This window comes from Nerophis lumbriciformis, linkage group LG05 (assembly GCF_033978685.3).
Source record: "Nerophis lumbriciformis linkage group LG05, RoL_Nlum_v2.1, whole genome shotgun sequence".
NCBI lineage: Eukaryota > Metazoa > Chordata > Actinopteri > Syngnathiformes > Syngnathidae > Nerophis > Nerophis lumbriciformis.
The window spans coordinates 28,597,691-28,622,511 of NC_084552.2; the positions used below are offsets into that span (position 1 = coordinate 28,597,691).

The 24,821-nt window shown below is 38.5% G+C and overlaps 1 protein-coding gene across 1 annotated transcript in view; it reads right to left on the bottom strand.

Annotated features, from left to right (window-relative positions):
- The window catches only part of adamtsl3 (ADAMTS-like 3), a 200,754-nt gene that overhangs the window by 167,260 nt on the left and 8,673 nt on the right, over nt 1–24,821 (bottom strand). The window lies entirely within an intron of this gene.

Sequence of the window (24,821 nt, forward strand, 5' to 3'; positions counted from 1 at the left end):
TGGGGAGTGCTCAGAGAGTATGGGGTATCGGACTGTCTGATTGTGGCAGTCCGCTCCCTGTATGCTCAGTGCCAGAGCTTGGTCCGCATTGCCGGCAGTAAGTCGGACATGTTTCCAGTGAGGGTTGGACACCGCCAAGGCTGCCCTTTGTCACCGAACGCCTCCCTAGGGAGGTGTTTAGGGCACGTCCGACCGGTAGGAGGCCGCGGGGAAGACCCAGGACACGTTGGGAAGACTATGTCTCCCGGCTGGCCTGGGAACGCCTCGGGGTCCCACAGGAAGAGCTGGACGAAGTGGCTGGGGAGAGGGAAGTCTGGGCTTTCCTGCTTAGGCTTCTGCCCCCGCGACCCGACCTCGGATAAGCGGAAGAAGATGGATGGATGGATGGATGGATGGATATATATATATATATATATATATATATATATATATATATATATATATATATATATATATATATATATATATATATATATATGAAATACTTGACTTGGTGAATTCTAGCTGTAAATATACTCCTCCCCTCTTAACTACGCCCCCAACACCGCCCCGACCAGGCCCCCGCCCCACCCCCGACCACGCCCCCACCTCCCGAAATCGGAGGTCTCAAGGTTGGCAAGTATGCTGTAACAGAACAGTGAATAAATAAATAACAAATAAATAATATACCATAGTAAGTAAACACATATTAAATACATAAATAATCGTTATCTCAAAAGAAAAGAAAAAAGGGTTCAAGATGTTTATAATACTTGTTCTGTGTACTTTGTGAACACTTGTAGTTTGAACAGTCTCTTAAAGTGAATCATATTGGTGCTTTGTTTGGTTTATTTGCTTAATCCATTCCATAATTGTAATTCCACATACTGATATGCTAAAGGTTTTAAGTGTTGTACGTGCATACAAATTATTTAAATTAGATTTTCCTCTAAAGTTATATTTCACCTCTTTTGTTAAGAAGAATTGTTGTACATTCTTGGGTAGCAGGTTATGGTTTGCTTTGTACATAATTTTTAACTGTCTGCAAATGCACCCAGGGCCGGCCCGTGGCATAGGCCGTATAGGCAAATGCTAAGGGCGCCGTCCATCACGGGGCGCCACGCCAGTTCCACAAATGTTGGAGAAACAAATTAAAAAAAAAAAAAGAAAGTTGGTACTATTATTTCTAAATACAAAAAATAATCCCACGTTAATTAAAATGCAAAGTAAAGCCCCCCCCCCCCCCCGCACGGTGCGCCCCCTCCCTTCCCGTATCATGACTCTTTTTGGACGTCACCACATCAAAAAATCAACACAAGATGTCAAAACGGCCAAAACTGTCAGGTGCCCAGGGAAGGAAAAAGAGAAAAGAAGAGGAGGAGAAACGAGAAAAGACAGAGGTAGCAGGTAGGTAACGTTAGCCTACATGAAATTATTTGTCTGTTACAGAATGTGATAGTAACCTGGCTTTTTAGCATTAAGCTAATGTTACATGATTCGGCAATTGCTAATCAATAAATAGCTAGTTCTGTTTTAACGTCGGGTTAATATTGTGGAGGGGGCTAAATTGTTATGGAAAATAATAATGTAACGTTAGGTAATTACAGTACTCCCACCTTACATTCCTCAGGGACATTTGTATTAGATCATTTAAGCAGGTGTTTTTTGTTTACATTGTTATTGCCTTCTGGTTAGCTAATGTTTGCCCTGCAGGTAATAGTCACTTTTCCACCCCTTTATATACTAGGTATAGTTGTAAGTGAAAAAAAAAGGTCAAAGACAAAGCTATTCGGTTTCTTGTGAGTATATACACTTCACTGCCGATGTGGGGGGGCGCCACCTAAAATCTTGCCTAGGGCGCCAGATTGGTTAGGGCCGGGCCTGAATGCACCAAATCATTGAATTTCAATAATTGTGATTTGATAAATAAAGGGTTTGTATGTTCTCTATATCCAACATCATGTATTATTCTAATTGACCTTTTTTGTAACACCGTTAGTGAATGAAGGGCACATTTGTAGTTGTTTCCCCATATTTCTACACAATAACTCAGATATAGTAACACTAACGAGCAGTAAAGAATATGGAGTGATTTTTGGTAATTAACTGTATTACAATACATTGATGGTAATACTATAATCATTTGGGATGTACATTGTTAGGATTGTATAGATACAGATACAAATATTGATATTCCTTCCTGATACCATTGCTTATGTATTGGGTTTGAATAAAAATAAAAAATAAAAAAAGTGTTAAAAACTGCCCAGTGGGCTTGTGGTTACAGTGTCCGCCCTGAGACTGGAAGGTAGTGAGTTCAAACCCCGGCCGAGTCATACCAAAGACGATAAAAATGGGACCCATTGCCTCCCTGCTTGGCACTCAGCATCAAGGGTTGGAATTGGGGGTTAAATCACCAAAATAATTCCCGAGCGCAGCCACCGCTGCTGCTCACTGCTCCCTTCGCGTACCAGGGGGTGAACAAGGGGATGGGTCAAATGCAGAGGATAATTTCACCACACCTAGTGTGTGTGTGTGACTATCGTTGGGAATTTAACTTTAACTTTAAAAAAAAAATAATATATATATATATATATATATATATATATATTTATTTATTTATTTTATTTATTTAGTTATTTATTTATTTATTTATTTTTTTTTTTTTTTTTTTATTTTATTTTATATATATATATATATATATATATATATATATATATATATATATATATATATATATATATATTTATTTATTTTTTATTTTATTTATTTTTTTACATTTTTTACCACAAAAGGAGATAATACCAGCAACATTGTGTGACTGGTCACATTATTAAATACAAACTACACAGTGAATGATTTGTAATTGCTGGTTTACATGTCCATTGCATGTTGTCATGTAGTGACTATAGTGTTTTCGACATTTGATTATTACATTAAACAAAGTATGACTTTAATGATGCTGCTCTTAGATGTTTTGAAAGGATGAAGCAGAATTTCATCGATTTTTTTATTGCTTTGTACTCACTAACGAAACACCTGTGTTATCTTTACTATATAAACTCCACTGTGTATATTCTTTTTAAAACATGTTTGTTTCCAAGTTTCTACCCACTCGGATGTGCTCGCATCATGTTACGTATTTAGAATGTCTTCTTTGAGAACATTGACATAAACAGGGATCTCAATAAGGTACAAAAAATTACAGAGGAATTGAAACATATCAGCCGGGGTTCAAGGGAGCTTTTTTTGGAGGTTCAGGAGGCATCGCCCGCTGAAATTGAAGAGATTTTACCATTTTTTAAGATGCTTTGGAAGGCATTTCCTACATAGAAATTTGATAAAAAATGCAAAAAAACTTACCAATGGTTTCTATCTATTAGATGCTTGAAACATAAAACCAAACTTCTTATTCATGACTGTACCACATCATCAATAGTTCACTGTTTTTGTTGAGAAAATACCATATCAGGCAGCACGATACAAACCATTCAAAAATAAACCCCTAGTTTATTTCATTAGTTCAATGCTTTGTCTGGTATGAGAACATATCTCCACCCCATCACTTAGATGATGTACAAAGCAAACTATAACCTGCTACCCAAGAATGTACAACAATTATTCTCAACAAAAGAGGAGAAATATAACCTTTAGAGGAAAATCTAATTTAAAACATGTGTATGCACATACAACACTTAAGACCTTTTGCACATCAGAATGTGGAATTAAATTATGGAATGGATTAAGCAAAGAAATTAAACAAAGTACTAATATGATTCAGTTTAAGAGACTGTTAAACTACAAGTGTTCACAAAGTACAAAGAAAAAGAATTATGATAACTTGAACCTTATAAAACAAACAAAGATAATCTCATTCATCTCCTAGATCAGGGGTCGGCAACTCGCGGCTCGAGAGCCGCATGCGGCTCTTTAGCGCCGCCCTAGTGGCTCTCTGGAGCTTTTTCAAAAAATGTATGAAAAATGGAAAAAGATGAGGGGAAAAAAATCTTTTTGTTTTAATATGGTTTCTGTAGGAGGACAAACATAACACAAACCTCCCTAATTGTTACAAAGCACACTGTTTATATTAAACATGCTTCACTGATTCGAGTATTTGGCGAGCGCCGTTTTGTCCTACTAATTTTGGCGGTCCTTGAACTCACCGTAGTTTGTTTACATGTATAACTTTCTCCGACTTTCTAGGACGTGTTTTATGCCACTTCTTTTTCTGTCTCATTTTGTCCACCAAACTTTTAAGGTTGTGCATGAAAGGTGAGTTTTGTTGATGTTATTGACTTGTGTGGAGTGCTAATCAGACATATTTGGTCACTGCATAACTGCAAGCTAATAATATTGCATCATTATGCCTCATTTGTAGCTATATTTGAGGTCATTTAGTTTCCTTTAAGTCCTCTTAATTCCATGACACACTATCTGTATGTAATATGGCTTTTAATTTTTTGCGGCTCCAGACAGATTTGTTTTTGTATTTTTGGTCCAATATGGCTCTTTCAACATTTTGGGTTGCCGACCCCTGTCCTAGATGAACCATATATTACTCAATTATTTACTAACAAGAACTTTAATTGTGTATGTGTTTATACATTTAAATAGTATTTATATATGTAATATTTGTTTACTTACTTATCATATATTAATGTATTTACTCATTTATTTATTAACTGTTCTGTTACAAACAGAGAACAAAGAAATAGGATACAACTGCTATGATACAAAAATAGGCTCTACTTCTTCCTACTCCTTTTCGGACGTGCTGTAATTAAACAACTGGAAATATGTAATTGTATTGTATGCATGTTCAAAATAAACAAGATAGCTGATAAGTTACAATCAAGTTGTTAGAATTGTCCTGATGATGTCACGGCGCTTGTGCAATCCCTCATGCCTTCTGCTGCAAGCTCGGCTGACACCTCCTCTGGAAGTGCACCAGGACACGCCCCTGCTCGCTCTGGCCGCATTGCGGCCACGCGCCGGCAAAGTTGCAAGCAATCGGTAATCCGCGCACCTGGGACGAATGAGGGCAGGCAGCATAAAGACCAGCGGACCCGAAGATCCAGTGCCAGAACGTAGTTCACTCCCGTAGTAAGCATCCCGTCTCTGGCTTCCCTCCCTCATACTTGATCTCTCTTTGCGCCTTCCCTGTTCCCGTGTCTTATGTCCTTTGTGTCTCCCGTATTACTTTCCGTGTCTTCCGTAATTGAGCAGTGTGCCTCGACTTCCCTCTGGATTCCGGACTGCCTCCCCCGATTCTCGACCCCTGCTTGGACATGGACCTCGTTGCTTCTCTCCAGCCCCCGAACGCTTGCCTGCCAACGGACTGCCTTCTCGCCTTGCCCCTCTGGTCTGACGAATAATTCATCCAACACGCACATACAACAAACTCTGGTAGCATTCAAATGGTTAATTCTACACATCGTTTTGCACCTATCACTTAGAGTAGCATAAACATCCCACCTACTCATCAAGTTCAATAAACCTATTGAACTGATTCCTGCCGTGATGTCATCTCCTTCCCCCGCCGTACATAACAGATTATATCACGATACAGCTGAAAGTACCACAGTTGATAGTATCCCAGTAGTTGATAGTATACGTGCCAAGTATTACAATAGAGCATGCAGAAGCACAATTTATTTTGAGCTCCTAAAACTATAACAACTAGAGATGTTGTATTATCGGCCGATAAATGCGTTAAAATGTAATATCGGAAACTATCGGTATCGTTTTTTTGTATTATCGGTATTGTTTTTTTTTGGTTTTTTTTAAATCAACATAAAAAACACAAGATACACTTACAATTAGTGCACCAACCCAAAAAACCTCCCTCCCCCATTTACACTCATTCACACAAAAGGGTTGTTTCTTTCTGTTATTAATATTCTGGTTCCTACATTATATATCAATATATATCAATACAGTCTGCAAGGGATACAGTCCGTAAGCACACATGATTGTGCGTGCTGCTGGTCCACTAATAGTACTAACCTTTAACAGTTAATTTTACTAATTTTCCTTAATTACTAGTTTCTATGCAACTGTTTTTATATTGTTTTACTTTGTTTTGTATTCAAGAAAATGTTTTTAATTTATTTATCTTATTGTATTTTATTATTATTTTTTAAAAGTACCATATCTTCACCATACCTGGTTGTCCAAATTAGGCATAATAATGTGTTAATTCCACGACTGTATATATCGGTTGATATCTGTATCGGTTGATATCGGTATCGGTAAGTAAGAGTTGGACTATATCGGAATATCGGATTTTTGCAAAAAGCCATTATCGGACATCCCTATTAACAACATATTAATATTTGATGCTAATAAATACAGCCAACACTGTATTGCAGGAGATATCAATACACTAGACACTGCTGTATCTCTATTTCTACCACCCACCCATTATTGTTGACTGTTCACTGGCAAAAACACTGAAGTCCTCTGCATTGTTAGCATCCACTTATTCCATGATTTGCCCATAACGATCAACCTGATAAGGGGCTTTTTCGCCGCTGCATTCCATTTGTGCCCTCCTACCAATCAATCACAGCGAGCGCCTCGCACAAGACGACACACGCATGCTCAAGCGCGCCTTTTTGGAAACATTCCTTCTTTGTCAATCAGAATCAAATGAAAATTGAAGAACACACAGCCATAAACAGCATGGAGATCGGTATTTGTGTGATGTCATCGCATAACCACAGTCTAACGTGCCAAAATTCCACAGTGGCACTTCAAATTTAACACCGTGCTGCCAAGACATAGGCGGTCAAATGATGTCCATGGCTTGAAACAACAACAGTAGCCCACTCTGGGTGTTTTGCTTTCTTTTGTCATTGTACAGGTCAAACATCCATCACTGCTCAGCTAAAACAACAGCATGCTATATGGAAAAGATCACATTTTATAAAGGTCACTTAAAGGGGAACTGCACTTTTTTGGGAATTATGCCTGTCGTTCACAATCATTATGAGAGACATGACGATGAAAGTTTTTTTTTTTTAAATGTCATTCTAAATAGGAAATAAATGCGATCAAAAGTCAGCTTACAATGGAGCCTAAGGCCTATTCTGCCTATAAAGCCCTTAAAAAACCCCATCTAAACACCTCGATTAAGATTTTATATACATGATATAAGTACATATGTAATGTACAAACAGGCACATGTTTGTGTCGTTCTGGCCATTTCCGAGTCCTAAATGGCTGTCAAAGTGTAACAACTTGTTGGAATACCTACTCAGACTTCTTCTGTTCCGGTGAGATGCATGATTTATGATCTACAACAGGGGTGCTCATTACGTCGATCGCGAGCTACCGGTCGATCGTGGAGGGTGTGTCAGTCGATCACCACCAGGCATTAAAAAAATTGTCCTAAAAATGAGCGATCATAAATCTTCACTATGACGTCACTTTCGTCACTTGATTGACATTCACGGCACCCGAGGGTCTTCTGCCAGCTCATTAAAATTACCGACAGGAAGGCGAGAAACACTTTATTTCAATAGACTCTGGCGCCGTACCTGTCGTCAAAACTCCAAAGACCGACTGCACAGTTGCACAATAAAAGCTGTGCTTCATCCTGCCTGCGCTAACAAAATAAGAGTCTCAGAAAGCTGGCGTGCACAAGCTAGCAAGCTACGGAGTTTGCCGACAATGTATTTCTTGTAAAGTGTATACAAAGGAGTACGGAAGCTGGATAAATAAGATGCCAAAAACCAACCACTTTCATGTGGTATTGGACCGAAAGGAGGACTGTTTTTCTCCTCCATTCGAAAATGCGGACGTTATCAGCACCACTGTCTGATTCCAATCAATGCAAGTCATCACAATCAGGTAATACACCAACTTATATTCTTGTCTTCATGAAAGAAAGGAATCTATATGTGTTAAACATGCTTGTATTATCATTAAACACCTTTAACTTGTTAACAATATTAACTATATGTGTTAAACATGCTTGTATTATCTTTAAACACCTTTAACTTGTTAACAATATTAACTATATGTGTTAAACATGCTTGTATTATCTTTAACCACCTTTAAGTTGTTAACAATATTAACTATATGTGTTAAACATGCTTGTATTATCTTTAAACACCTTTAACTTATTACCAATACTAACTATATGTGTTAAACATGCTTGTATTATCTTTAAACACCTTTAACTTGTTAACAATAATAACTATATGTGTTAAACATTCTTGTATTATCATTAAACACCTTTAATTTATTAACAATATTAACTACCGGTATATGTGTTAAACATGCTTGCATTGTCATTAAACATCTTTAACTTGTTAACAATATTAACTATATGTGTTAAACATGCTTGCATTATCTTTAAACTGGCGAAGTTGGTAGAGTGGCCGTGCCAGCAATCGGAGGGTTGCTGGTTACTGGGGTTCAATCCCCACCTTCTAGCATCCTAGTCACGTCTGTTGTGTCCTTGGGCAAGACACTTCACCCCTTGCTCCTGATGGCTGCTGGTTAGCGCCTTGCATGGCAGCTCCCGCCATCAGTGCGTGAATGTGTGTGTGAATGGGTGAATGTGGAAATACTGTCAAAGCGCTTTGAGTACCTTGAAGGTAGAAAAGCGCTATACAAGTATAACCCATTTATCATTTATTTATAACTTATTAACAATATTAACTATATGTGTTAAACATGCTTGTATTATCATTAAACACCTTTAACTTGTTAACAATATTAACTATATGTATTAAACATACTTGTATTTTCATTAAACACCTTTAATTTATTAACAATATTAACTATGTATTAAACATGCTTGTATTATCATTAAACACCTTTAACTTGTTAACAAAAACATATTTCATAAATAAGTAAATATAAATTATATATATGAATAAGGTAGATCCCCACGACTTGATCAATTGAAAAGTAGCTCGCCTACAGAAAAAGTGTGAGCACCCCTGATCTACAACAAACTTCCAGGGAGCAAGGAAGCAAGGAAACATCTCGCCAGTCGTTCATGTTTTTATTGTACAAAGGCTTGTGATCACAGCGCCACTATAAATAGTTTGTCTGCGTTAGCGCTTATAAAAACAATATCACTAATACTTGGTTAATATTCAAATTACGAAATGTAATTGGAGTATTCTTGGTGGTTTTTGAATGGTCATTTATTGGATTTTATGGGCAAATTAGAGGACCTCCCATTGGCTACGCTGTAAGCGGAATTTTATTTACAAGTTACAATGCATTAAAAACATTATTTTAAATAAATCCGTCGTCATGTTTTTCATAATGATTGTGAACAAAAGTCAAAATTCCAAAAAAAAAGTGCAGTTCCTGTCTAAAGTCTACAGTTCACCCTTAGGTCTTGTAGCTCCCATAATTTCTGGAGCATGTAAACTATATATTTTTTTCATTGTAAATATTCAATAAATGCGATCAAAATTTAGCTTACAATGGAGCTTAATGGAGCCGCTCGATTCTGCCTGTAAAGCCCTTAAAAAAAACATCTAAACACCTCCATTAAGATTTTATATACATGATGTAAGTACATATGTAATGTAGTAACAGGCACATTTTTGTGTCGTTCTGGCCGTTTCCGAGTCCTAAATGGCTTTCAAAGTGTACCAACTTGTTGGAATACCTACTCAGACTTCTTCTGTTCCGGTGAGATGCAAACTTCCGGGGAACAAGGAAGCAAGGAAACATCTCGCCAGTCGATCATGTTCAAATTGTACACAGGCTTGTGATCATAGCCCCACTATAAATAGATTGTCTTCGTTAGCACTTATAATAACAATATCACTAGTACTTGGTTAATATTCCAATCACGAAATGTAAATGGAATATTCTCCGCGGTTTTTGAATGGTTATTTATTGGATTTTATGGGCGAATTAGATGACATCCCATTGGCTCTGCTGTAAGCAGACTTTTATGTACATTTATTTACAAGTTAGAATGCATACAATTTGTTTTTTTAATCCATGCATCAAGTTTTTCATAATGTTTGTGGACAAAAAGCAAAATTCCAAAACAAGTGTGGCCCCCCTCTAAAGTCTATAGTTCACCCTTAGGTCTTGTTGCTTCCCTAATTCCTGGAGCATGTAAATGTGACTTAGAAAACATTTACTTTGAATCAACGCTTACAGACATATGCATTTATCACTCATTTCTGACAAATACACAATGAACAGGAATTCGCTTTTTATTCACTTTGTCAGAATTGCACAATTCAATTAGCATTTTTTTTTTTTTCAAATAAGCAGAAACCGAAAATCTATTTTAACAAACAAATGGTCACTTCTCCTTCAAAAATAAGCAGCAATCACAATTGCAATCTTTTCAGAGTTTTGTGTACTGGTTTAAGTTGAGATAAACATCATATTAAGCAGACAAGTTCTGTCCAGTAACAGAAATCCACCGTTTAAACAATATCAATGTGAGCTTTTGCTGCTTTGGGAACCTCACTCCACTCAGGTCATGTCAAGTCAGTTTGATTTATTTTGTGCCAATTCATAATAAAACAATAAACAAATAATTTGCCAATGATGACAGCAACAATGGCAATGGTCCGCCTTGCCACCAACGATAATGAGCAGAAGTCTTGAAAGGACAATGGTGCTTTTGCAGAGCGCACCAACCAATCATCACTGTTTAATTCAAACTGTATGAGGTATCCATACTCAGAGATTTGTAACGGATATTGTAATAATTTTGCAGGGTTCACCAATCCTGCACTGAACTTGCTTGATTCAAGGACTTCAAGGATTCCAATATGCTTTCCATTTACACGTTCAGGCAGCACAATATTTGATTGGAATCAAAGTAACATATTTCGGTCTACGCTACTACAAACCATGGTGTACCGCTGTACTGTATAAATCAATTAATCAAACATGAATTTAAATGTACTCCATAACTTTGCCGTCATTGATAACCTGCAGTCTGTTTGTATGTTTTCTTCATCTTTCGCTTTCAAGCCGGGTACAAGAGGGTTCACTCTGTGCATCACTCTCAACAACTGAGCGTGTTCATTCAATAGCAGAATTAAATGAACGGAGTGAATCCTCTTGTCAGTCAGCTACAGTCTTTGTCTTACACACATAGAAAGTACAGCCAGGAAGCCTCGCTGGTCGCGACCAACTAGTCAGAAGCAGACAATAATATTGTTTATTGACAATAATTTGTGAGACAATACTGTATATAGTCCAGCAAAATGTCCTAAACGGCCCATGACTAATACTATAGCAATTATTAAATGTGTTGATTATTGTAAAGTAAACAACTGGTAGTATGTTTTTAGCATTTTGACCAAGAAGCTCAATGTTACTCAATTAAAAAGTATTTATAGTTACATTCCAAGGGGAGAAAAAACAATCCCAGAAGAAGGTAGAAGAATTTGAGGAACCAAGTTAATCTACTTTGGATCTTTTACATAATAGCCTACATCATGTTAAAACAATTTGTAAAAAAAAAAAAAAAAGCCACCAATCAGTCCAGTTACAGTACCTCTGACACGACAAACATTAGCTAACTCAGCCCCAGGAACCCTTCCCCTATTCACTTTACACCAGTTATAGTGTACTTGATACTGATACTGTTAATTTACAATTAACTTTGTTTACTTTTGACTTAGACCAGGGGTGTCAAAGTCATTTTAGATCGGGGGCCACATGGAGTAAAATCTACTCGCAAGTTGGCCGGACTGGTAAAATCACGGCACGCTAACTTTTTTTTTTTGTCCTGTCCAGCTTCTCAGGCAAATCATATAGTTAATGTAGATGCCCATATCGGCTGTTCAGATTTACTTTACAAAAGAGAAGTGTAGGATACTTCTCTTGTTGCCTTATTTGTATTTGACTTTATTAAATGTATTTATAATATCATTTGGGGGATAAGACAGAGAGACAAAAACAACAACAGCAAACACAACAACAACAACAACAATAGAGTAACATCAGCAAATACGACATGTACAAATATGATGGTAAAAGTGATAGCAAAGAAGCAGTTAGCGAAATAAAAAATAATACAGAAATGACAATGAGCATTATTACACTACAAATGAAGCAATACAAATACCAATAGAAATAGTGCTATTGATAATGAACAATACCAATAATTTACCTCTATTATCAACAATACAGTTGTTCAAATGCAACAATACATATACGTAATGATAACTAGAGATACAAAAGAATGCAGAAGAATGGAGGTGAAGAAAGAGAAGCAACCTATAACAACCTTGTAGATTGTTATAGTAACAATAGGTTAAGCTTTGTCAGTGTGCCATGTGTTACCCAGTTTCCCCTAGAGCAACAACGTTAATATATGTTTGATGAAACATGATTATGTGCATGAGTGTATGCATGTATGTGTACTCGTATATGTACATAATGTGCATATGTATGTTTGTACAGTGAATGTATATATGCAGTATGTGTATATGTATGTTTGTACAGTGAATGTATATGTACCGTATGTGTATATGTATGTTTGTACAGTGAATGTGCGTGTGGATGTACGAACTTTGAGTATGTAGGTATGTACTGTATTTGTGTATGTATGTGGGAGCGTAGGTACGTATGTATATATATATGTATGAATAACTGTGTAAGTGAGTATATATGTGTATTAGTATGTACAATATATTTGACTCCCAGTGTGTGTGGGAGCCAGAGTACGGCCCCAGCCACCCAGAGAGCCCAACACACAAACAGCAGGTGTGGCGCCCAGGGCACTAGGAACCACCGGCCCCACACAGCCAGGCCGGCCAGCGACAGGAACCCCAGAGCCAGGCCCACCGTTCCGCCCATAAGAGCCAGCAGCAGGCCGCAGACAGACGTGCCCGGCAGAGGACAAGGCACGAGAGAAGCAGGGGACAGCCAGACCTCAAGCCAGCGAGAGACCACACCCCACACGGGCAGAAAGGCGGGACAGCCCGCCGGGTGGCCCAGAGACTCCCCGCAACCGGACGGGAAGACCGCCCTCACCCCACCAGCAACCGGGCCCCCATGTGCCCCTCCCCTCACCCCCGGAGAGCACGGTGCGGCCCGCCCCAGGCCACCCCACCCGAGTCGGCCGCCGCAGGACCGCCCAGCACGGGGCCACGGTAACCCAACGATGGAGATGGAACAACCAGCAACCGCCCTGTCGAGTTCCACCCCTGAGGGAGGGGGAAAAATAAAAATAAATGATAATAAAATATATTAAAAAATAAATAATTAAATAACACGGCACGATAACTTAAAAATAAAGATCACTTCAGATTGTTTTCTTTGTTTAAAAATAGAACAAGCACATTCTGAAATTGTACAATTCATAATGTTGTTTGGGTTTTTTTACACTTACATGTTGCTGTTAAAAGTATTCTATCTTTATTTGTCGTTATTTATATTTTCTGAATAAATGATGTGATAATGTTCATCAGTCAACACATTGGTGTTAATTTTCAATCTATCAAGATAAAAAAATTATATCAAAATCAAATTACAGTATGTTATTTATGTAGTTTGATAATTTTCCTCGACTGATGTACTAACATCATGTGGTTTATTTTGTATGTATGTAGCATCATCTACAAAGATACAAAGAATTGCTATTGCGACATCTAGTGGACACATTTAGAACAGCTGTTTCTTTCATTCAAAAATGTCAGGTAAATTAGCAAACTCATCCCGCGGGCCGGATAAAACCTGTTCACGGGCCTGAACTTTTTATTTATGTTTTTATCGAGATGATTATTTATGTGTTTAATTATTGTTAAATTACTATAGTATATTATTTGTTTATTATTTATTTGTTCACTGTTATGTTACAGAGAACAAGGAAATGGGATAAACAGCTACGGTATGAAAAGGGGTAGGATTAAATAAGCTCAGCTTCTTCCTACTCCTTTTCGGACGTGTTGTAATGAAACAACTGGAAATATGTGATGAACCAGGGGTGTCATCACATATTTTTTACACTTACATGTTGCTGTTAAAATAACACTTACATGTTGCTCGTTCGAAATAAACTGAACTGAACTGAACGTTTGACACCCCTGATTTAGACCTTTAAATACTCATGATTGGGACATCTTTAGGACTACACTGCAACAAAACATGTACTGCACTCCACAAATTATTTAAACCGATAGAAAAGTGTTCTTGGTCGTAGTTCCACACTACTTTTTGTGGTCAGAAAGCCTTTCAGTCTAATGTTTTTTAAACCCATCGCACACTCCACCACTTGGTTCCCTCACTCCGGAATCTACTTGACGCCGGAGACTTTCATGTTTCCTCCACTTGGCCTTTTGGCTCTGAGGACATCCTTCATGGGCCTATTCCCCTTGCACTCCATTAATATCCCGCTCTCTCTGCCAATTTCACTATGTTACTACTTACTGTAAGCTAATGTAAAAAAATAAAATAAAAATAACATCCCCGTCACCTTATGTCAACATCCCTATGACCTTCTCTTCCCTTTGCTCTGAAGCGACAAATGGAGGCGTTTTTCTCGGGCTTTACAACTCTGTCAAGTACCGTTTTTAACACTTTAACCCAAACCTCCCCTCCTCTGTAATTAGACATTACACAGGAGGGCAGTGGGAATGTTGGAGGGTGCTGATTTGTGATGTACCCCTCCCTCTGTGCTGTGCTGCCCTGGAAAGAGGATCCGAGGTCAAGCCTGAGGAGACTCGGCGTTGCTTTCAGGCTGGTCGGTTATGTGAGAAAATATGGTGGCCAGATGATGCGGCATTTGGGACGAAGCAGCGAGGGGATAAATCATTAGTGCTCTGTCACTTTTCATGGAAGGGGGAGAGGGTGTTTCGTCAGGACAGGATGCCAGAGGGCTCGGCGGTGGGAAACAAACCGTCCTGATGATGGAGCAAATGCGGACACAAGGGGCTTCGCAGGAAATGGAGGGGGCAGAAGGCCGCCACCTGCAAATATCACACTACAACTGGACAACACAGCCCTTTGCTGTACGCTTGTCCGCTACTGACAGCCCCAAGGCAAAAAAAACAGAACTTTCCTCCAAAAGGTCTTATCTTTGTCCATGTGATGTCAGAAGAAACCAAAAGTGAGCTGTATGGCCACAATACCCAGCAATAAGTTTGGAGGAGAAAAGGTGAGGCCTTTAATCCCAGGAACACCACACCTACCATCAAGCATGGTGGTGGTAGTATTATGCTCTGGGCCTGTTTTACTGCCAATGGAACTGGTGCTTTACAGAGTGTAAATGGGACCACGAAAAAGGAGGATTACCTCCAAATTCTTCAGGACAACCTAAAATCATCAGCCCGGAGGTTGGGTCTTGGGCGCAGATGTGTGTTCCAACAGGACAATGACCCCAAACACACGTTGAAAGTGGTAAAGGAATGGCTAAATCAAGCTAGAATTAAGCTTTTAGAATGGCCTTCCCAAAGTCCTGACTTAAACGTGTGGACAATGCTGAAGAAACAAGTCCATGTCAGAAAACCAACACATTTAGCTAAACTGCACCAATTTTGTCAAGAGGAGTGGTCAAAAATTCAACCAGAAGCTTGTGGATGGCTACCAAAAGTGCCTTATTGCACTGAAACGTGCCAAGGGACATGTAACCAAACATTAACATTGCTGTATGTATACTTTTGACCGAGCAGATTCAGTAGACCCATAATAAATTTATAAAAGAACCAAACTTCATGAATGTTTTTTGTGACCAACAAGTATGTGCTCCAATCACTCTATTTAAAAAAAAATAAGAGTTGTAGAAATTATTGGAAACTCAAGACAGCCATGGCATTATGTTCTTTACAAGTGTATGTAAACTTTTGACCATGACTGTATGTATCTGTATGTATCATGACTGTACAATTGTACATGGTATGATAATATCAACCCCAGATTCTCTGACAATCATTGGTACTTTAGCTTTAACTTTAATAAAGATTAACCATGGTTCAGTGCTCCTTCCTTTGATGCATATGTCATACAGTGCATAGGGGTGGCATTTCTCTCAAACTGATAACTGTCGAGACTTGGACTATAGGTTGTTTATTTTCCCGAGATGCAAGTAAAGTTGGACTGGACATGGCGTGAAGGTGAGTACATATTTATTTTAACACTAACAAAAGGAATAAACAAAAGGCACGCACAAAGGCGCAGGTACAAACTTGGCTAATGAAAACAAAATACCAGCACAAAGGCAAAAACTATGAACATGAAACTAAAATCACTAACTGTGGCATTAATAACAAAAACATACTTGACAGAGCAGGAATCTATGGCATGGAACACGTGATCAATGGCGTAACAGGGGTAGTATGGATAATGTCACCAGGACGATCAACAGAAAAAGACAGGCTTAAATAACAGTGACATGATTAGTGACAGGTGCGCGAGTGCAAAATGTGAGACAGGTGCGTGACATGAGGACAGGTGAAAACTAATGGGTTGTCATGGAAACAAAACAAACAAGAGTGCACAAAGGTTCCAAAAACCAAACCGAACATAACCAAAACAAAACATGATCACACAGACATGACAATAACTGCTGGGTTCGCTCCACAGTCCCCCCGTAACCATGTTGAAGAATCCTTGGCCAAGATATTGAACCCCCAGTTGCACCTGATGCTGCGTCATCGGTAGGTGAATGAGGAAACAGCATCCAAGCGAGTACCTTACAGGTCGCTGAATGGTCTTTTCCCCCATTGGCTACAGGACCGAATTGCTTGATTTCTACAAATAAATCAAATCTGCTAAAAATGGTATTTCAATTTGACAAAGATGCACGAAGAATTGTGTTTTCTATCACGCTTATTGCTGGTTTCCCATTTAAGTCTGAATAGCTTATAACAGGGGTGTCAAACTCATTTTAGATCGGGGGCCACATAGAGAAAAATCTACTCCAAAGTGGGCCAGACTGGTAAAATCACGGCACGATAACCTAAAAATAAAGTGTCACGGCCCGGGCGCATTCCACTGCGAATTCATCTGTGCGCTGCGCTGAGCACACCTACAAACCCCGTTTCCATATGAGTTGGGAAATTGTGTTGGATGTAAATATAAACCAAATACAATGATTTGCAAATCCTTTTCAACCCATATTCAATTGAATGCACTACAAAAACAAGATATTTGATGTTCAAACTCATAAACTTTATTTTTTTTTTGCAAATAATAATCAACTTAGAATTTCATGGCTGCAACATGTAGTTGGGAAAGGGCATGTTCACCACTGTGTTACATGGCCTTTCCTTTTAACAACACTCTGTAAACGTTTGGGAACTGAGGAGACACATTTTTTTAAGCTTCTCAGGTGGAATTATTTCCCATTCTTGCTTGATGTACAGCTTAAGTTGTTCAACAGTCCGGGGGTCTCCGTTGTGGTATTTTAGGCTTCATAATGCGCCACACATTTTCAATGGGAGACAGGTCTGGACTACAGGCAGGCCAGTCTAGTACCCGCACTCTTTTACTATGAAGCCACGTTGATGTAACAAAGTGGTGACCCTCGCCCCATCCTTGTTTGTGAATGACTGAGCATTTCATGGAATCTACTTTTATACCCAATCATGGCACCAACCTGTTCCCAATTTGCCTGTTCACCTGTGAGATGTTCCAAATAAGTGTTTGATGAGCATTCCTCAACTTCATCAGTATTTATTGCCTCCTTTCCCAACTTCTTTGTCACATGTTGCTGGCATCAAATTCTAAATTTAAAGATTATTTGCAAAAAAAAAATGTTTATCAGTTTGAACATCAAATATGTTGTCTTTGTAGTATATTCAACTGAATATGGGTTGAAAATGATCTGCAAATCATTGTATTCCGTTTATATTTACATCTAATACAATTTCCCAACTCATATGGAAACAGGGTTTGTACAAGCGCGCACCACTCCTGCTGCAGCAGGCGGCTGCAATCAATCAGCAATCTGCACACCTGAAGCTGATGAGACGCCGCACTTCTTAAGCCATTGCAAACCTGCGTTCCGGGCCAGAACGTCGCTACTTGTTCCTGTACAGTAAGCCGACATCTCCAGCTCTATGCTCACTCTCTCTATGTGTTTTCTCCTCCTCTTTGTCATTTGTCATTAGTTCCTGTGTCGTTCCAGCAACATTCCTCTGTTTCCTGATAACGAGCGGTGTGTCTCGTCTCCCTGTATTCCCTCTGGTTCCCTGGCTGCCCTTTTGGATTTCTACCACCCGCCTGTACACAGACTTTGACGCCTCGCTCTTGCCCCTGACCTCCTGCCTGTTCCTGGACCGCAGAGCTTGACTTTCGCACCTCGCTCCACACTCCCGGTAACACAACTTAGTTAATCGCTACACATAGTCACACCATACACATATTTGGATTAAGTTTCACACTTCATAATATTGTTATTAATAAATAGAGCTAAAACGACATCCCTGCATCTGTGCCGTCTCCTTCTTCCCCGCTGTACCGTAACAAAAAGACAACTTCAGATTGTTTCTTTTGTTTAAAAATGGAACCAGCACATTTTGAAATTATACAAATCATACATGTTGTTGGGTTCCTACCTGTTGCTGTTAATAGTATTCTATCTTTATTAGTCGTTATTTATATTTTCTGAATAAATGATGTGATAATGTTCATCAGTCAACTCATTTTATCAAGATAAAAAAATTATATCAAAATCTAATTACAGTATGTTATCCAGTAACACATCCAGTGGACACATTTAGAACAGCTGTTTCTTTCATTTAAACATTTCAGGTTATTTTTATACTAAGCAAACTCATCCCGCGGCCCGGATAAAACCTGTTCGCGGGCCTGATCCGGCCCTTGGGCCGTACGTTTGACACCCCTGGCTTAAAATGTATACCATTCAGACATACATTATAAATTACATGCATAAATTAAGTAATTCTCTTAATTATGTGTCAAACTTCCTGTTCCTGTAGGCATGTGTCCTGCGAATCCTGCCCAGCAACATGTATCCTCCCTTTTCCCTGCATATAAATGTCACATATTAAACATTATATATGTATAAAGTCATATCCCCAAGCTATTTTGCCTTGCTTTGTTAGACTTAGACATCTCAAAATTGCATTACTTTGCAATCTGCCATTTCTAATTTCCACTTCTGCGACTTTTATTCACCAGCCTACCAAGAACGGTATGAAATTACATCGTTTTCGGCCAAGCTCTGGCAGGATAAATGCCCGCCCTCCCCAATTTGGAACAGTAGCATCCCACCGGCACACCTACTCACAAGTCGCTCGTGGAAGAAAAACGGCCACAAAGGCAACGAGGAATGCAACTTTTAAAACTTGATTAAGTTCAAGACTTGCAAACTCACATGTTTTTTTTAAGTATTGTCACACTCAGCAGCCATCGCTTCCAAGATTAAGACCAGATGGTAACAATGAGATGAGAATGAAGGCTTTTGTTGTGTAACTGAAAACAGTCCTTCTTGTTAACAGTTTCCAAAGACTTGCTCCATCCGTCCATCACGGGCCAGATGTTCTTTGGGGTCTTTTTCCTTAACTCCTCGATCGGGGCCGATCCTTCTGGAAATTAATTCACTTCCCATTTCGAGCCACAACAAAGGCGTTCATGAAAACGTGCCGTGTGGGAAAAAATCGATTCGAATTCGAATCGCGATTCTCACGTTGTGCGATTCATAATCGATTCTCATTTTTAAAAAATCGATTTGTTTTTTTAATTAATTTTTATTTTTATTTTGTATTTATTTATTTATTTATTTATTTATTTATTATTATTATTATTATTATTTTTTTTTTTTTTATTTTTTTATTAATCAATCCAACAAAACAATACACAGAAATACCATAACAATGTATTGCAATTCTAAAACCAAACCCGACCCAGCAACACTCAGAACTGCAATAAACAGAGCAATTGAGAGGAGACACAAACACGACACAGAACAAACCAAAAGTAGTGAAACAAAAATTAATATTATCAACAACAGTATCAATATTAGTTACAATTTCAACATAGCAGTGATTAAAAATCCCTCATTGATAATGTTATCATTAGACATGTATATACATTTTTTTTAAAAAGAACAATAGTGTCACAGTGGCTTATATTTGCATCACATCTCATAAGCTTGACAACACACTGTGTCCAATATTTTCACAAAGATAAAATAAGTCATATTTTGGGTTCATTTAATAGTTAAAACAAATTTACATTATTGCAATCAGTTGATAAAACATTGTCTTTTACAATTATAAAAGCTTTTTACAAAAATCTACTACTCTGCTTGCATGTCAGCAGACTGGGGTAGATCCTGCTGAAATCCTATGTATTGAATGAATAGAGAATCGTTTTGAATCAGGAAAAAAATCGTTTTTGAATCGAGAATCGTGTTGAATTGAAAAAAAAAATCGATTTTGAATCGAATCGTGACCCCAAGAATCGATATTGAATCGAATCGAAAGATTCACAGCCCTAATATTCAATCAATTATTGATAGCATATGTTAGTTTTTTTCAATCAAGAAATATTTTTGACACTCATCCATCCATTTTATATACCGCTTGTCCTCATTAAGGTCGCAGGTAAGCCGGAGCCTATCCTCACTGACTTTGGGCGAAAGGCGGGGTATACCCTGGACTTGTCGCCAGCCAATCGCAGGGCACATATAGACAAACAGCCATCTACACCAGGGGTGTCAAACTCATTTTAGATCGGGGTCCACATGGAGAAAAATCTACTCCCAAGTGGGCCGGACTGGTAAAATCACGGCACGATAACTTGGAAATAAAGACAACTTCAGATTGTTTTCTTTGTTTGAAAATAGAAAACAAGCACATTCTGAAAATGTACAACTCATAATGTTGAGTTTTTTTTAACACTTACATGTTGCGGTTAATAGTGTTCTATCTTTTTGTCCTTATTTGTACTTTCTGAATAAATTATGTGACAATGTTCATCAGTCAACCCATTGGTGTTAGTTTTCAATCTATCAAGATAAAAAAATAATATAAAAATCAAATTACTATTCATGTTATTTATGTAGTTTGATCATTTTCCTCGACTGATGTACTAACATCATGTGGTTTATTATTTTTACATATGTAGCATCATCTACAAAGATACAAAGAATTGCTATTGCGACATCTAGTGGACACATTTAGAAATGCAGTTTCTTTCATTCGAAGATTTCCGCTTATTTTTATACTTAACAAAGTCATCCCGAGGGCCGGATACAACTTGATTGTTTGACACCCCTGATCTACACTCTCATTCATGTCTATAGCCAAAGGGTGGGCCCGAGTGGCAATTTTCCGCCACTTAGTTGTTTGGTTTTGCCTGCCAAAGCATGGCTTCCTCAATGTAATACAAACCCCGTTTCCATATGAGTTGGGAAATTGTGTTAGATGTAAATATAAACAAATACAATGATTTGCAAATCCTTTTTAACCCATATTCAATTGAATGCACTACAAAGACAAGATATTTGATGTTCAAACTCATAAACTTTTTTTTTTTTTTTTTTTGCAAATAAGAATTAACTTAGAATTTCATGGCTACAACACGTGCCAAAGTAGTTGGGAAAGGGCATGTTCACCACTGTGTTCCTTGGCCTTTCCTTTTAACAACACTCAGTAAACGTATGGGAACTGAAAAGACACATTTTTTAAGCTTCTCAGGTGGAATTCTTTCCCATTCTTGCTTGATGTACAGCTTAAGTTGTTCAACAGTCCGGGGGTCTCCATTGTGGTATTTTAGGCTTCATAATGTGCCACACATTTTCAATGGGAGACAGGTCTGGACTACAGGCAGGCCAGTCTAGTATCCGCACTCTTTTACTATGAAGCCACGTTGATGTAACACGGGCTTGGCATTGTCTTGCTGAAATAAGCAGGGGCGTCCATGGTAACGTTGCTTGGATGGCAACATATGTTGCTCCAAAACCTGTATGTACCTTTCAGCATCAATGGTGCCTTCACAGATGTGTAAGTTACCCATGTCTTGGGCACTAATAAACCCCCATACCATCACACATGCTGGCTTTTCAACTTTGTGCCTATAACAATCCGGATGGTTCTTTTCCTCTTTGATCCGGAGGACACGACGTCCACAGTTTCCAAAAACAATTTAAAATGTGGACTCGTCAGACCACAGAACACTTTTCCACTTTGTATCAGTCCATCTTAGATGAGCTCAGGCCCAGCGAAGCCGACGGCGTTTCTGGGTGTTGTTGATAAACGGTTTTCGCCTTGCATAGAAGAGTTTTAACTTGCACTTAAAAATGTAGCGACCAACTGTAGCTACTGACAGTGAGTTTCTGAAGTGTTCCTGAGCCCATGTGGTGATATCCTTTACACACTGATGTCGCTTATTGATGCAGTACAGCCTGAGGGATCGAAGGTCACGGGCTTAGCTGCTTACGTGCAGTGATTTCTCCAGATTCTCTGAACTCTTTGATGATATTACAGACCGTAGATGGTGAAATCCCTAAATTCCTTGCAATAGGTGGTTGAGAAAGGTTTTTCTTAAACTGTTCAACAATTTACTCACACATTTGTTGACAAAGTGGTGACCCTCGCCCAATCCTTGTTTGTGAATGACTGAGCATTTCATGGAATCTACTTTTATACCCAATCATGGCACCCACCTGTTCCCAATTTGCCTGTTCACCTGTGGGATGTTCCAAATAAGTGTTTGATGAGCATTCCTCAACTTTATCAGTATTTATTGCCACCTTTCCCAACTTCTTCGTCACGTGTTGCTGGCATCAAATTCTAAAGTTAATGATTATTTGCAAAAAAAATAAAATGTTTATGAGTTTGAACATCAAATATGTTGTCTTTGTAGCATATTCAACTGAATATGGGTTGAAAATGATTTGCAAATCATTGTATTCCGTTTATATTTACATCTAACACAATTTCCCAACTCATATGGAAACGGGGTTTGTACATATTCATACTGATCAATTTTAAGATCACACATTCTTTAATGGCATGTTCGCAAGGCTAAATATTTGCCATCAAACGATCATGATGACCTCCACTAACTCATTTATGGTGGTGTGGGACTAAACTCCTCACTCACTGAGCTGCTTTATGCTTGAAATGACTGTGTATGGCCTGTGGCCAACTGGCACATTTTCACTTTGGCTTTTTTCAGGGAAACAAGTCTGGGCACCCCTGATTTAGTCTCCAATTAGCCTAACATGCATATTTTTGGAATATGGGAGGATGCCAGAGTACCTACAGAAGACCCACACACGCACTGGGAGAACATGCAAACTCCACAAAAGATGCCTAAATGGAGTACCCAGATCTTCTGACTGTGTGACCTACATGCTAACCACTGGGCCACCGTGTAGACCCTACTTTTAGCATTTAAGAATTAAATGCCAAGTGAAAAATGCTGCAAAACCTGAGAATCCAGGCTGATCGCCGTTGGATGTGTGTGTACTAATTTACAAAACCCAAAACCAGTGAAGTTGGCACGTGTAATATCATCAAAAGTTTCAGAGAATCTGGAGAAATCACAGCACATAAGTGATGATATTACGGACCTTCGATCTCTCATGCGGTACTGCATCAAAAAGCGACATCATACTTCCCAACCGTGAGACCTCCGATTTTGGGAGTTGGAGGGTGGGGGGTGGGAGGTGGTGGGGGTCGTGGAGTATATTTATAGCTAGAATTCACCAAGTCAAGTATTTCATATATATATATGTATATATATATATATATATATATATATATATATATATATATATATATATATATATATATATATATATATATATATATATATATATAAGAAATACTTGACGTTCAGTGAATTCTAGCTATATATATTTATTTTATTATATATATATATATATATATATATATATATATATATATATAAATAAAAGAAATACTTGAATTTCAGTGTTCATTTATTTACACATGTACACACACATAACACTCATCTACTCATTGTTGAGTTAAGGGTTGAATTGTCCATCCTTGTTCTATTCTTTGTCACTATTTTTCTAACCATGCTGAACACCCTCTCTGATGATGCATTCTGCTTCGTCTCCTCGTTGTGTGCGCAGTTTTGCACTGCACTCTCTAAAAGCCGTAGATGTTATTGTCACATATGCATAGTATACAGTAGATGGCAGTATTGTCCTGTTTAAGAGTGTCACAACATTGCTGTTTAAGGCAGACAAACTGCTTTACGGTAGACGAAAACGTGACTGCTGTTGTTGTGTGTTGTTGCCGCGCTGGGAGGACGTTAATGAAACTGCCTAACATTAATCCTGGAGGGTGCGTGGCCTCCAGCTCCGCCAGAATTTCAGGAGATTTTCGGGAGAAAATTTGTCCCAGGAGGTTTTCGGGAGAGGCGCTGAATTTCGGGAGTCTCCCGGAAAATCCGGGAGGGTTGGCAAGTATGCATCAGTGTGTAAAGGATATAACCACATGGGCTCAGGAACATTTCAGAAAACCACTGTCAGTAACTACAGTTGCAAGTTAAAACTTTACTATGCAAAGCGAAAACCATTCATCAACAACACCCAGAAACGCCGCCGGCTTCGCTGGGCCCGAGCTCATCTAAGATGGACTGATGCAAAGTGGAAAAGAGTTCTGTGGTCTGACGAGTCCACATTTCAAATTGTTTTTGGAAACTGTGGACGTTGTGTCCTTCGGAACAAAGAGGAAAAGAACCATCCGGATTGTTATAGATGCGATGATTATTTGCACAAAAAAAAAAAATTCTCAGTTCGAACATTAAATATATTGTCTTTGCAGTATATTCAATTGAATATAAGTTGAAAAGGATTTGCAAATCATTGTTTTCTGTTTTTATTTACGAATTACACAACGTGCCAACTTCACTGGTTTTGGTTTTGTAAAACCACCTAC